A 12,194-nucleotide genomic window follows, 5' to 3' on the forward strand; every position below is an offset into this window, starting at 1 on the left:
TTAAATTCTCTTACTTTGAAGTAGTTTCAATTTGACTTAGTAACCATTAGTCAAATTGTGTGTGTGTGTGTGTGTGTGTGCGCGCGCGTGTGTGTGTGTGTTTATATAAATAAGTTTGACCTTTGGCATAGTGTTGGGAATGAAGATAATGATTCTCAGCAGGGAGCCCCGAGTGCTCATCACGACTTCCTCTCACTTTGCTATGGAGGGTAATCACAACTCCCCTCAAATGGAAATTAGCTGGTATGAGGCAGTGAACTGCGACAAGCTGATATAATCGACGAGCTGAAGTCAACTAAGTGTCACCAACAACATGAATTGCTATCAGAAAACAGGCAACTTCCCCCTGACCACTCAAGAGGTCTCTTTATATTAGCTTGCAGGGCAGAGTCCCCACGGAGGAGACACTCGGCTCCGGCTGTTGCTATGCAACTATCAAAGGCCCTCTTGATGTGCAACGCTTTTGAAATGTTTAAAAGTTTCAACAGGCCAAGTAGAACATGTTGTCAACACAGCTTTTCCATTACAAACAACGAGGGAAAAAACTCGAGCTCAATCATCAGTCTCAGTTGAGTTAAACAAGATGAAGAAATGAGTGAGACATGTTTCTGTGCTTCTCGACTTCACAGTCTTCTTGAAATGCATCTACGGGGTAAGTCGCTTAGAAGGACCTTCCCAACCATCTCGCTGTCGCCACTACAAATTGAGACTTTAACACAGCATTGAATGGAGTTAGATACGCACACAGATATGGGTGGAGCCTTCTCTCCGTACTCTGCATTCATTTTGTCTGTATTTCTGCATGTTTTCTGAAAGCTTACGTATGCCGACCAACAGAGCAGAACCTGGTGGTCATGGTCAATAGTTCAAGTGAGACTCGACTGCAGGAGAGGAGGTAGAAGTTTTAAAAACGTTGAAACTTTTTTAGGCGCAGTCATGCGTGTTGGTGAAAAGTGTCAAACATCTGCGTGATGTTACTTCGCTCAGTCACTGCAGATCAGCTGGGAGGACACTGGATGGGAATTAAACGTGAGCTGGATAGCGGTGAAGGAAAAGTGGAGGTCAGTGCAAGACCAATTTGACAAGAGCGATATTACTGTGATGCCTTACTTCTGTAACGCTTTACCCCTTACACAAGTGATACACTCTAGTACTGATAGAACAGTAATAACGTCACAGCCTCTTCATATCCTCATCTGCACTGAGGAAAAAAAATTACCTAGGGAAAACAAGGCATTGTCAATGAAATGAAGGTTGAGAGAAAGTATATTAGAAAGATATTTTCGGTATTTTCTTCCCACAGTACAACCTTCACCTCCAGCTTCTCCCTCCACTGTCAGAGCTGCAATCACAAGTTTTACATCATCAGCTTTTCGTTGCAATCACCTGCCAGATACGGCCATCTGAAATTCTTTTGGCTCCTGTCATTGTGTCAAGTACTGCGCAATCCATCACTTCCCTCATCGCCACCATAATCTTCCGATTCAATCGTCGAGTTCCATTTTCCAAATTTTGGCCTCTCTCTGCCAACAATGTGCGGACTGAAGATCTTCTGCTTTATTACTGCAATAAACTGAAGACCAAAAGCTTCCTTTGTGGCGACCTCCAAAAACACTGCAATATATTTCCGACTGATCTCTTTTCACAGAACTTTTTTATAACAATTTAAGAGAAACAAGACGTTCAGAAGTTTGTTATAAGTCGGATGAATACTTGCCTCTAAAGACTGTGAATAGTGAAGTCTTTTGAGCACAACCTCCCACAGGCTTGAAAGACGACTCTGAAACACAAAAGCCTTTCATTATTCAGCCTTTCGTTTTAAAAGACATTATGGATTCAGATGTGTGGGAGTCAATACTAAAGAACACTAACAAGAATGGACTAGACAGTGAACACTGACCAATTTAATGAGCCTCTGCCTTTTGAAAAAGGAGCCCTTCACCTCTCTTATTAAAATGATTGTCCCTGAATTATTATTAGCTTGCTGACTACATTAGTTCGTTAAAGGTTACACAGTCAGACTATAAGGAGGGCCTTTACATGCAGGTGTATCTTGATCTCACCATCTCCACCACTGTTTTTTATGCTGATAAACCAAGATAATGTGTTTACATGTGTGCACTGAGTTGTGCCAGTTATAGGTGGAGTTTAAACATAGTTAGTTCGAACATCATTTCTAACTAAAGGAAGACTGTGAAGAGAGAGAGTAGTACAAATGGAGTTGAAAACCAGAGTGATCGGATGGGAGCACACCATTGTTGTATTAACGTCTGTTTTTCTCACGTGAATACCTGGACTCAAAACTGTCTTCCTTTCTACTCGATCAGTAAGTCAAACAAATTCAAGCAGCTGTTTTCCTCTGCCTTTTTTATAGTACTGTGATCAGGATTTCGTAATCAAATTGGGATTATGATGGTTGTTTTTTTGCTTCGGACAGTATCCAGACTGTAAGCGGTAGCCATGTTGCTAACGCTGTCTAGGCAACAGTGGCGCCAACAGTAAATACTATAAATACCAAAGGGAAATGCTAGGAGGGGGAGATTTATTAGAATATTTATTCTTATAAACATTCATCTCTATTTTGCATCAGCAGTTGCATCTTGTTATGAGAATCAAACCACTCATCTCTCCTCTTGAGCTTTCTTCCACATCAAAGACCAAGGCCTGAGTGAAGGCGCTCACAATGTCAGAGGTCTGTTCCTACTCCACCTCCTCACAGTCTGAACAAGGCAAATCTGTGAGAAGAGACGAGAGGTGAAAGAGGGCGATTGCTAGGGGGAGCAAGGAGGCCTTGGTGGGAAAGGAACTTGGCAAAGTCAAGAGGTTAGTTCTCTCCTCTACACTCTGCTCTTTCAGTGGAGCTGGGCGAGTGAATGCTCACTCACACTGTCAAGTTGTCTCCTGTCAGAGTGCTTCAAGGTTCAGGGGTCAAGGAAATGTATCGGTCAACACAGGGTTGTATAACGAAATTAAACTTTGAGAACTCCTTCATGCTACTCAAACACAGAACCAATACACATACGCACATAGAGGGTTTTCTGACGTTGCATCAGGGCCGGAATTTGCTGTGGGCAGTGATCGCTGCTGAAAAGCTTTATGAAGTTATTTCTGCATTCAAGCCGAAAACAGAACAAAAGTACTGTGACATTTGAAGGAGCTATCTGCATACGCTGCCGTTGCCATAATCAATAAAGCACATCAGCACTTTCAGTTCACATACGCTATGCACGTGACTTTTATCATCACCACTACAACACAGAGCAACTGTGAGAGAAATCATACCCAAACACGTGTCTGGAAAAAATGATTCCGTACCTTCAGCTCTAATAGTTTGACCCATCGTAATGAAGTTAAAGAACTCTTGAAAGGACACTTCAGTCATAGAGCCGTCGCTTGAGTTCAAAGTTGAGCAAGTCACTGTAGTTCTCAAATCTCTGCACTGGCTTTCAGTCCATCATCAAATTGATTTCCATTTATAAATCATTAAATGGCATAGGACCAAAAATATATATTGAATCTTTCGCCGCAGTAACATCTCAGCAGGCCTCTGAGGTCAGCCGGGTCTGATCGTGATGCTGCTTTTAGCCGCAATGCTACATGGACCTAAAACAACCTTCAGACATCAGACATGACTTTTGATTGATTTAGTTGCTTGGTTTTAACCATGCTTTATCATTTGCTGTTACTGTGACCTTGACCTCGCTCTGCGCTAACTGAACAGAGCTGGATCTGGAGCTTTTAGTTACTTTGGGCCTGCCCAATGACCTGAGATCTGGTACAACTTTGCTCATAATTTAAAAAAAGTAACTAAAAACGTTTCTGTTTTCTCTGGCTTGTGATTACTCTGTGCGTGTGTCTATCTGCACAGTATGCTTTACAGACAGCCCGCCTCACCTTTCCTTGCAATTCACTACCGTAGTTGCCATGCTCAGATATTATAGAGATTACCTTGAAAGTGCTGGCATTGAACACGTCGCAGGTAGGTGGTAATGAGGGTTAACTTGTGTCAAACCACAGCAAAAGAATAACATTTGTGCCAAATATCAAAGTTATGCCTAACCTAATGAACGTGAATGTGTTTTGATACACTGTAATTTTTACTTTATTTAAAAACCGAAGGAACTCACGGTCAACTAGTCGAAATTCTGTCCATCTGCCCAAACCCATTATACCATACACAAATGCAACCCAAAGCTGCTCAATCTGGCACCACTGAACAGTGCTAACCAATAACAGTCAACCACTGAACCGTCTCTTTCTACATTTAGAAGCACACAAGCATTTTTTTCACAGCAGAATTAGCATAGTAACTTCAACCTTCCCCGTGGCGAGAAAATAAAATTTAATTTTACATCTTAAATCCAAGAGCTTGGAGCAGGTGCCAAGTATATTTTTAGAATTTACCTCGTACCCCCCAAAAACATATTTCACTTTCCGTCAGCCAGGAAACAGACCTTTCCTGTGGCAATCTTCCTCATTACACAAATGACTGTGAGAATCATGCATGGCTCTCTACACTGTGGCATTACTCAGCCATGCTGGAGGCATAGCCCGTTAATTTTAATGCACGCCAGCCAGCAACCAGCAGCTCAATCTACTCAGGAGAAAATTACAAAGCCCAATCAATACAAATGTGTCCTACAAAGTTAAATACCAGCTCGTCTGATAAACAGCCACTTCTCCCTGTCATACGGCACAGAGGCAATCTGGCACTACAAATTGCTTTGGAGGGACAGCGGAGGGGATCCAGGCTTCATGGGAGGAACATTAAGAATATTCAGCCCCTTTTTTGAAAAACTGTAGCTCTGTAGATGTTACCCGTCTGACTCACTCCACTGAATGCTGCTTATTTGACCCATGCTGCAGCAGCGGGTCATTTCAGGCTATTTTTGTGATTTGGTTCCTGATGACAGAAGTCTTTCACATTACATGACAAAAACTAGGGCTGGGGATGTATTTTTCAAGATGCGTTGATGGTTCTTCTGTTATCTACTGTCCCCCTCTCTCGTCGGCCACTTACATGAGCAATAGGCAGCTTTTACCGGCAAACAAGAGCAGACTGTTCTCTGAACGACTACACAAGGGTTAGCTAACGCCAGGAGACACAAAGAATTGCCAGCGAGAGTTGTTGTTTTAATTTTATTGCTTTACCACCTGCCAATATTCTGTAACAAGGAATAAGATTTTCTTGGCAACGCAAATACAATTATGTATTTAAAACAAAGTACAATAAATCAAAAGAAACTCCAAAAGTGCACAAAAAAAAGCGATCAAAACTCAATATCTTTAAGCACTAACATTGTGAGAGAGTGTGTGGCATGCCATCTTTGCAGAGTGGAGGCACAAGGACGGCCATGTGAGACAGGGGGAAGATGTCAATAAAGGGGAAAATCTCTTACACCAAGCTGAGTGAAATTTGTTACATCTTGTTGGAGCATGTTTAATCCATTCTCTGCAGTATATGGTTGGCGCATGCTGCTCTAGCAAGTGCAGGGACGGGTGACACACATCAGTCATGGTCATTTGTGCGTGCCTACCTCTGCCCCTCGGTCGGGTTGCCGGGTACCACGACACACATCCCACAAAGGAAACTGAGAATCACCCATTTGACTTGCATCGCTATGAAAATGGGAGAGAGATGGGAGCAGAGCAGGGTAAAGGCTTAAAAAAAAAATAGGGAGACTCCAACGGAAATCATGAGTGTTAGAGTGTTGGCAGATCCGGTTTATGAGGCACTGTAAAAAGACAAGAACAAGCCGTACCCTCTGTGGACCCCTACTGAGTACATGGTGTGTTTCTCTTCAGAAGATTCCACACAATTGTCATTCAAAGCAACCTTTTTTATGTTTTCTGAAGATTGACTGAACCCTCTGATCCAATTAGAAAGTAACTTGTTACACCGCTCATTAAACTAATTCTGCGTTTCTCCACATATTATTTGCATCTCATATTCACAGCATACAATCATACAATAGTCCAGCAGTGCAACGAAAATGTGCCGGTTATTGTTGACTTTACAGCGTTAAAAGGCAAGAGCCCAGGGGCAATTATCCTTCACATGCAAGAGCTACCACCTTCAAAGCTTTAACTGGAGTCTTACCCTGTGGTGCAATTACTTTTGCATCCAAATTACTCACTGGCTCAATCTCCGACAAGGAGTTGACAAGGATTCAAGATTCTTGGAGTTACTGAAACCGGGGAGACGAGATTAAGGCAGACAAGGGCTTCCTCGTGGAGAAGCTTTTGGGAGGCCAAATTGATCATTCCGTCTTTCAAGCACCAAAGCCAGTTCAGCAGAGAGGAAACTGAGAGGACCCAGGCCACAGCCAGCCTCCATTTTCTCCATTGAACAAGCAATCAGGTGGATAAAAGTGTACCACATTAAGGATTCACCACTTCCCCTTACCTTGGCAGGCGCAGAAACTCAGATGTGGTCCTGCTGTTCCTTGATGCTGGGTTACCAGGGCCCTCTAGATCTTCAGTGCTGGGTAGAGTGAGCACACCAGCAGTCTCCAATTCTTTATGTATCAAAATCAGCCACCTCTTGCCCTCCAGTAACATCAGACGCCTCGTCTCCTCAGCAGTCAATAACATCAGATTCCTTTTGTTTTCACTTGCTGACCTGTTTTCACAGATGCTTAGAGGACAGCATTTAGCTCAGTTACTCTTAATCCTGACTGGCAGGCGACAGAGTACTCCGAGGGTTGTATCCTTTCTGGTAGTTAGCTGCGTATTGTTAGGGGCATGAAAACAGCAGGCAGTTAAGTGGCCTCGCAGGTGTCAATTAGTTGATTACACTGCTGTAAAAAAGTGGTGTAGGGACAGGTTAGTTAAAAAAATATTTCATATACTGCTGAGATGTGTTGCGGCAGAATCTTATCTATTTTTAGTTTTTATTACCCAATTTAATGTTGTAGTTGATGCGTCTGATGCTCAGATGCGGCCAACTCTGGAGGAGAGTGTCGAGTGGAGAGCCTACCTTCTGGAGGAATAAACACCTGTAGTCACCTGATCTAGAGCCATTTAATGATGGGAGGAGAGTTCTGAGATTACTTTCGGGACTTCTGGGATAAAACAGTGGATTTATCCTCAGTCCCATTTATTAGCCTGACTGCAGCAGCTGAGTTGACCGCTGTTGTTGGATGATTCATGAACATAATGTCACAGAGAGGAGAGAAGATGAACAGCAAAGATAATGAGAGTCTCTGGTGAGTGCTGAGTTTAGTGACTGACCTGAATGCAAACACACAGATACACCCACCCTCTGCAGGTGGCTGCTTGCTAGCCTAGAGTTTATGTACAGTAAAGTAATCTGGCTGTTTGGGGTAAATAAACACTCCAGTTTTGTGGTCAAACATAGGTGGGAAATGCCTTTAGACAACTACCATTGCTGATGAAAATCTATCTGACATGACTCGGGCACAAATGTTCATGGATGAAGTAATGTTTAAATTTTATTCACCTTATATTTAGTTGCATTCGCGGACTTCCCTCCTCACTCTATCCAGCAAGACATGGCAGCAGGCCGTCAAATTAAATGCACCATTACTGTGAGTGAACATGGATTTCTCTGTGTTTGAAAATTGTTGGAAACACTTTGAATAATGTAAGTACACCAGTCACCAAAACATATTATGAAGTACTTGTTTTTAGCCATTTTAAAGGTTATTAACTTAGGTTATTATGAGAAACACTTTTTCTCTGGTCTCCACATATATAAGCCGGTCCTCTCTGAGCCTGCCAACTCCCAGAATGAGGAAAGCAAACAAGTCCTGCATGGTCTCTGCAGCCCACCCACTGGTAAAACGGCACTCCTACAGGCTGTTCAGATTCAGCTCCTGTCATTAGATAACAAAAGAAGATATTTTCATAGGCCGGCCTCCTCTCAAAAACACGCCCCCCTCTCCCCAGAGATATCCGAGAGGGGGGCGTTCATCCATTCATCAGGTGAAGTTCAGTGTGTCCAGTGGTACAGTAGCAGTGTTTTGCAATGTCGTCACTCAGAGCTAGACATGCAAACTACTCTGTTGTTGGTTGCAAAAATCAACATCAGTACCTATATTCTGTCCCAGCTACAGAAGAGCAGAGGAGACAGTGGTTGTGTTTAATTTTTTAAGGACAATTTGCCAGCTACGGTTTGTGTAGTTTGTTTGTGTGTGCTAACCACTTCACATCGAATTGCTTCAATAACAAGGGTCAGTACAAAGCTGGCTTTGCCTCGACACTGACCCTCATAAAAGGATCAGTCCCAACCATACCGGACCCAGTAACAGCATCTGAGCCACAGGTAAGTGGTGCCACATTTGATAGTATTTACACTTGCCGAAGAACTATAAGTTACCTTTACCGTTAGCAGAAGCTGGCATTAGCTACATGGTAGTAACTGTAACAACACAGTAACAAACTAAGTAACATACTCAGACATACTAACCATCCTGAAAGGTCCTGCTGCAGCTGCAGAGTCAGTATTTCTTCAGGAGCCTCTCCTTCTGGGTCAGATTTTGGGTCAAACTGGTATGGTTGAATGACAGCATCTCCACGAGCCGTTGCAATAAATCCACTGTAAACATTAGCGCATGCTACCGCTAGCGTAAGCGGCATCATGTTGCTGACAGGAGCGTGTAGCAGGCAAGGCAGGCAGATGGAGCTCATTAACATTTAAAGGTGCAGGTACAGAAACAGCCTGCGCTCAGTAGAGCTCATTTGAGCAACTTTTAGACAGCTGAAATTCAGGACCACGGATGGGTTTGGGGCAATGCATATCAAACACAGTTTTGTTGGACTGCTGACAGTTGATGAAAAACAGTATAATATGGGACCTTTAATGTAGAATAATTGCATATTATATATTTCTACACAGAATCTATCATTAGGACTAGTTATACAGCTCTCACCAGCTTTTTTCCAACGGAAGGAACTACCTCCCACTCCCCAAACAAAATCACTAATTTATGTTAATAAGTGAATAATTCATATGATCATTTGCAAACCAAAACACTCGCTTGCACTTGGATATACATTGGTACTTACAGCATTTGCCCTGCTCATAGCCAAGCAAAGGGGCTTTGTAAGTGTGGATGGTTTAAATGTATGACTCTTGGCATCAGCTCAGCTGCACTAATGTCTTGCCAGTGCTTTATGAATCTGCACACAAACCTTAATCAACATGGTCTGGATTCACTATTTTTGTTTTTGAGAAAATCAGTCACAGTGCCACAATGTACAGGCTGCTATGTTATAAACGTTATCAAACTGTTTTTAAACAGCAAATAAGGTACACTATATGGAAATGTGTATGTGGGGAGGGACATTACTGTGCTGCTATAACAGCGTCCTCTCATGTGGGAAAGCCAAGTCTAATCCATCGAAAAACAGCCTCAGATCAAAATGACACAAAAGACCACATGTTTTTGACCTTTAGAGTACCTCTTGTGTGGGGGTGCAATGCTGTATTTGTTTCTGGTTTGCTGTTTTTGTGAGGACGTGTGTGGGATTGTGGCTTTGTGAGGATGTGTGACAGGATGTAATTTTACAAAAGGTGCAATGATTTCCCCCCACTTACATTTTTTTATTGATGCTGAGATATATCATTAAAGAACATCAAAAGCTAAAGAATAAAATCTGTTCCATGCCTCCTCTTGTGAGCGTGTCTCTTGTGCCCTTAAACTCTCTCGATAAACCTGCACTCAGATAAAGGCAGGGGATAAATGAAGAGAATGCACTTTGTGAGTTTAGCAAAGAAAATTCATTTTGGAGTTTTTTTGTATTGCAGAATGTGTCAGTATTGAGTTAAAAATTGCTTCAAAATGAAGCATTTTCTTAGAGAACCAAAAGCCTTCAGCTAAAGAAATAAATGGCATCTAGGCAGTGTTTGAGGTGTTTTTTTGTGTGTGTGTTGTTTCCTGGGAGTCGGAAGGAGGAGCTCAGGGGTTTAATGTGCACCAAGGCCACAACTGTGTGAGCATCAATATGTGCCTCAGCAGTAAAGCCCTCCTGGGTGTGAGATTGGCTCTATTGATTAGTTTTTCTCTGAAGATAACATCCTCACTTGTGGACCTGTCTCTTTAAAAATTCTGAAATTTAGATAGTCAAACCTCCCATTTTGTTCTCTAAGCTTTCCTGTGGGAGAGATACGTGTAGAGAAGCACTGACATCTTGGACACCACGCTGAGAGCACCGCTCTCTCTCTCGTCAGTGAAGTTAAATGTTTAATTTGCAGAGGAAGTGAAAAGCACTCCACAAATCTCTTTGAAAACAGCTTTGGAGGCTGGTCAGATGTGCGTGTTCCAGACCGCAGTGGGCGAGTGTCTTACCAGAGGTGAAATACACTGCTGAGTATTGATCAGAGACCATGTGACTCAACGTTTCTCCCTGCGGACTCGGCTCCCTCATAGTCTGTATCCGCCCGCATCGATTGGCTGATGCTGGCAGGCTGGACCTGCACAGCAACGTGGTCAACCAGATGTCTGCTGCACAGAAGCCTTCCCACTTAGCCTTTAACCCTAATTGGTATGCCTTTGAGTTTTTATTGCCAGTCGTTTGTGCTTTGATTGGATGTCCGCGAGTGCAGTCATGGGTCTGTAATTCATCATATGCTGTTTTTTGCAAGTGTTGCTGATATCAGTAAAATGAGAGTGAGAATTTGATATAGCTCTGGAACAATTCTCTCAGCAGTTAATTTAATATGATAACCTTGTCTGTAGCACGTATCTCATGCGTTAATTGTTATTGGCTTATGAAATTTACAAGAGTTTCATATTTAAAATGTCTGTGATGTAAAACTTCTGTAAAATCAATATGCTATTCTTTCTGAATTACAGGAATTTATCATGAAATCTAATGAACATTTGTTTTGGTCTTATTGATTGCAGTGCAATAAAGCTAAAACTCCTCATTGATCACAGAGGCTAATATACATTTCTGGAGGCTGTGCTCACCACAACAATCTGTATTTTATATTGGCTGTGTCAACAAACACCTTAAACGTGTGGCGCATGCAGTGCAGGAGGTTTGTTTGTTACTAAAGCAGGACACACATTATCTTTGGTACATATTGGGGATATTCAGTATTTTAATTGTACCTTTATGCAGCATTATATTCGTAACAATCATCATACAGTCTGCTCTAATGCTCAGGTATCTAATGTGATTCTGGAATTTCTTACATCGTGTCTCTTTCCGTGTCATCAGTCAAGTCATTAATAAAATAAACATCAATAATGATAAATTGTTAAGTGAAAGAGATCTTTGTTAAACACAGATGTATCATTTTTTCTGCAGTACAGTAAATGGTAATGATTGCATGCAGCAGTCTTACTGGTTCCACTGGTGTTTTTAGGCGAAATAATAATAATATCAAATAAAATAACAATTTCTCTTTTAAAAAAGGTGCAAGTTCAGGTGAGCAATATCATATGACAATATGGACAGACCTTTGAAAGGTTTCCAAAAAAGGCTATAAAAAAACACCTATTACCTGGTTCAACGTCATTTCAAATGATATTTACTTAACTCGGAATCATTCCAAATCATGTAATAGACCTGCCGGTCACTGTCACTGTTGCATTTCCTACCTTTGAAATCGGTACTTACATTTTTGTAATTTTTTGTCATAATCCGTATTTAAAATGCATGATGTTTCTGATTAGAAGCTACGGTGAGAAGCTCTCTGCAAGGGGGCTAGCTAATGCTAACTAGAACGACCACGAGTGAATCTACAGGAAAAGGCTGTGTGAAATGTAGATGATGATATCTAGTTAAAGTCCATTTGGCTGGTCCTTCATCTGTTGCAAATGCTCTCAAACTCAAATGCGCAACATTAATTATGGTGTTGCAGGAACAGCACCAATGCAGCAGTATCAGATCGTGCATCTTCATGCCGTGGTTTAGTTGGCAATGATAAACAAGCAACTTCCAGGTCTATTAAAAGCCTTTGTGTCAGACTGTGCTGATTTGTGTGCATTCAAGGCTTTCCTGTGCAATTTACAGGCAACAGACTCTCAGTTAGGGTTAATCTGCCAAGTTGCCAGGTTCTTAGTTCTCAGCAATTATTGTAGTGAGCACAGTGTCATCATAGCAGATAGAAATGATGGCCAAATGGGAACGAAGACCCAAACTATAATTAACCAAATTAGATACTTTTGCTGTTGTTGTATTTTTCTTGGCATAACATTTCTCATTCACTTCACATGAAC

Source organism: Acanthopagrus latus, chromosome 8 (genome assembly GCF_904848185.1).
Source record: "Acanthopagrus latus isolate v.2019 chromosome 8, fAcaLat1.1, whole genome shotgun sequence".
NCBI lineage: Eukaryota > Metazoa > Chordata > Actinopteri > Spariformes > Sparidae > Acanthopagrus > Acanthopagrus latus.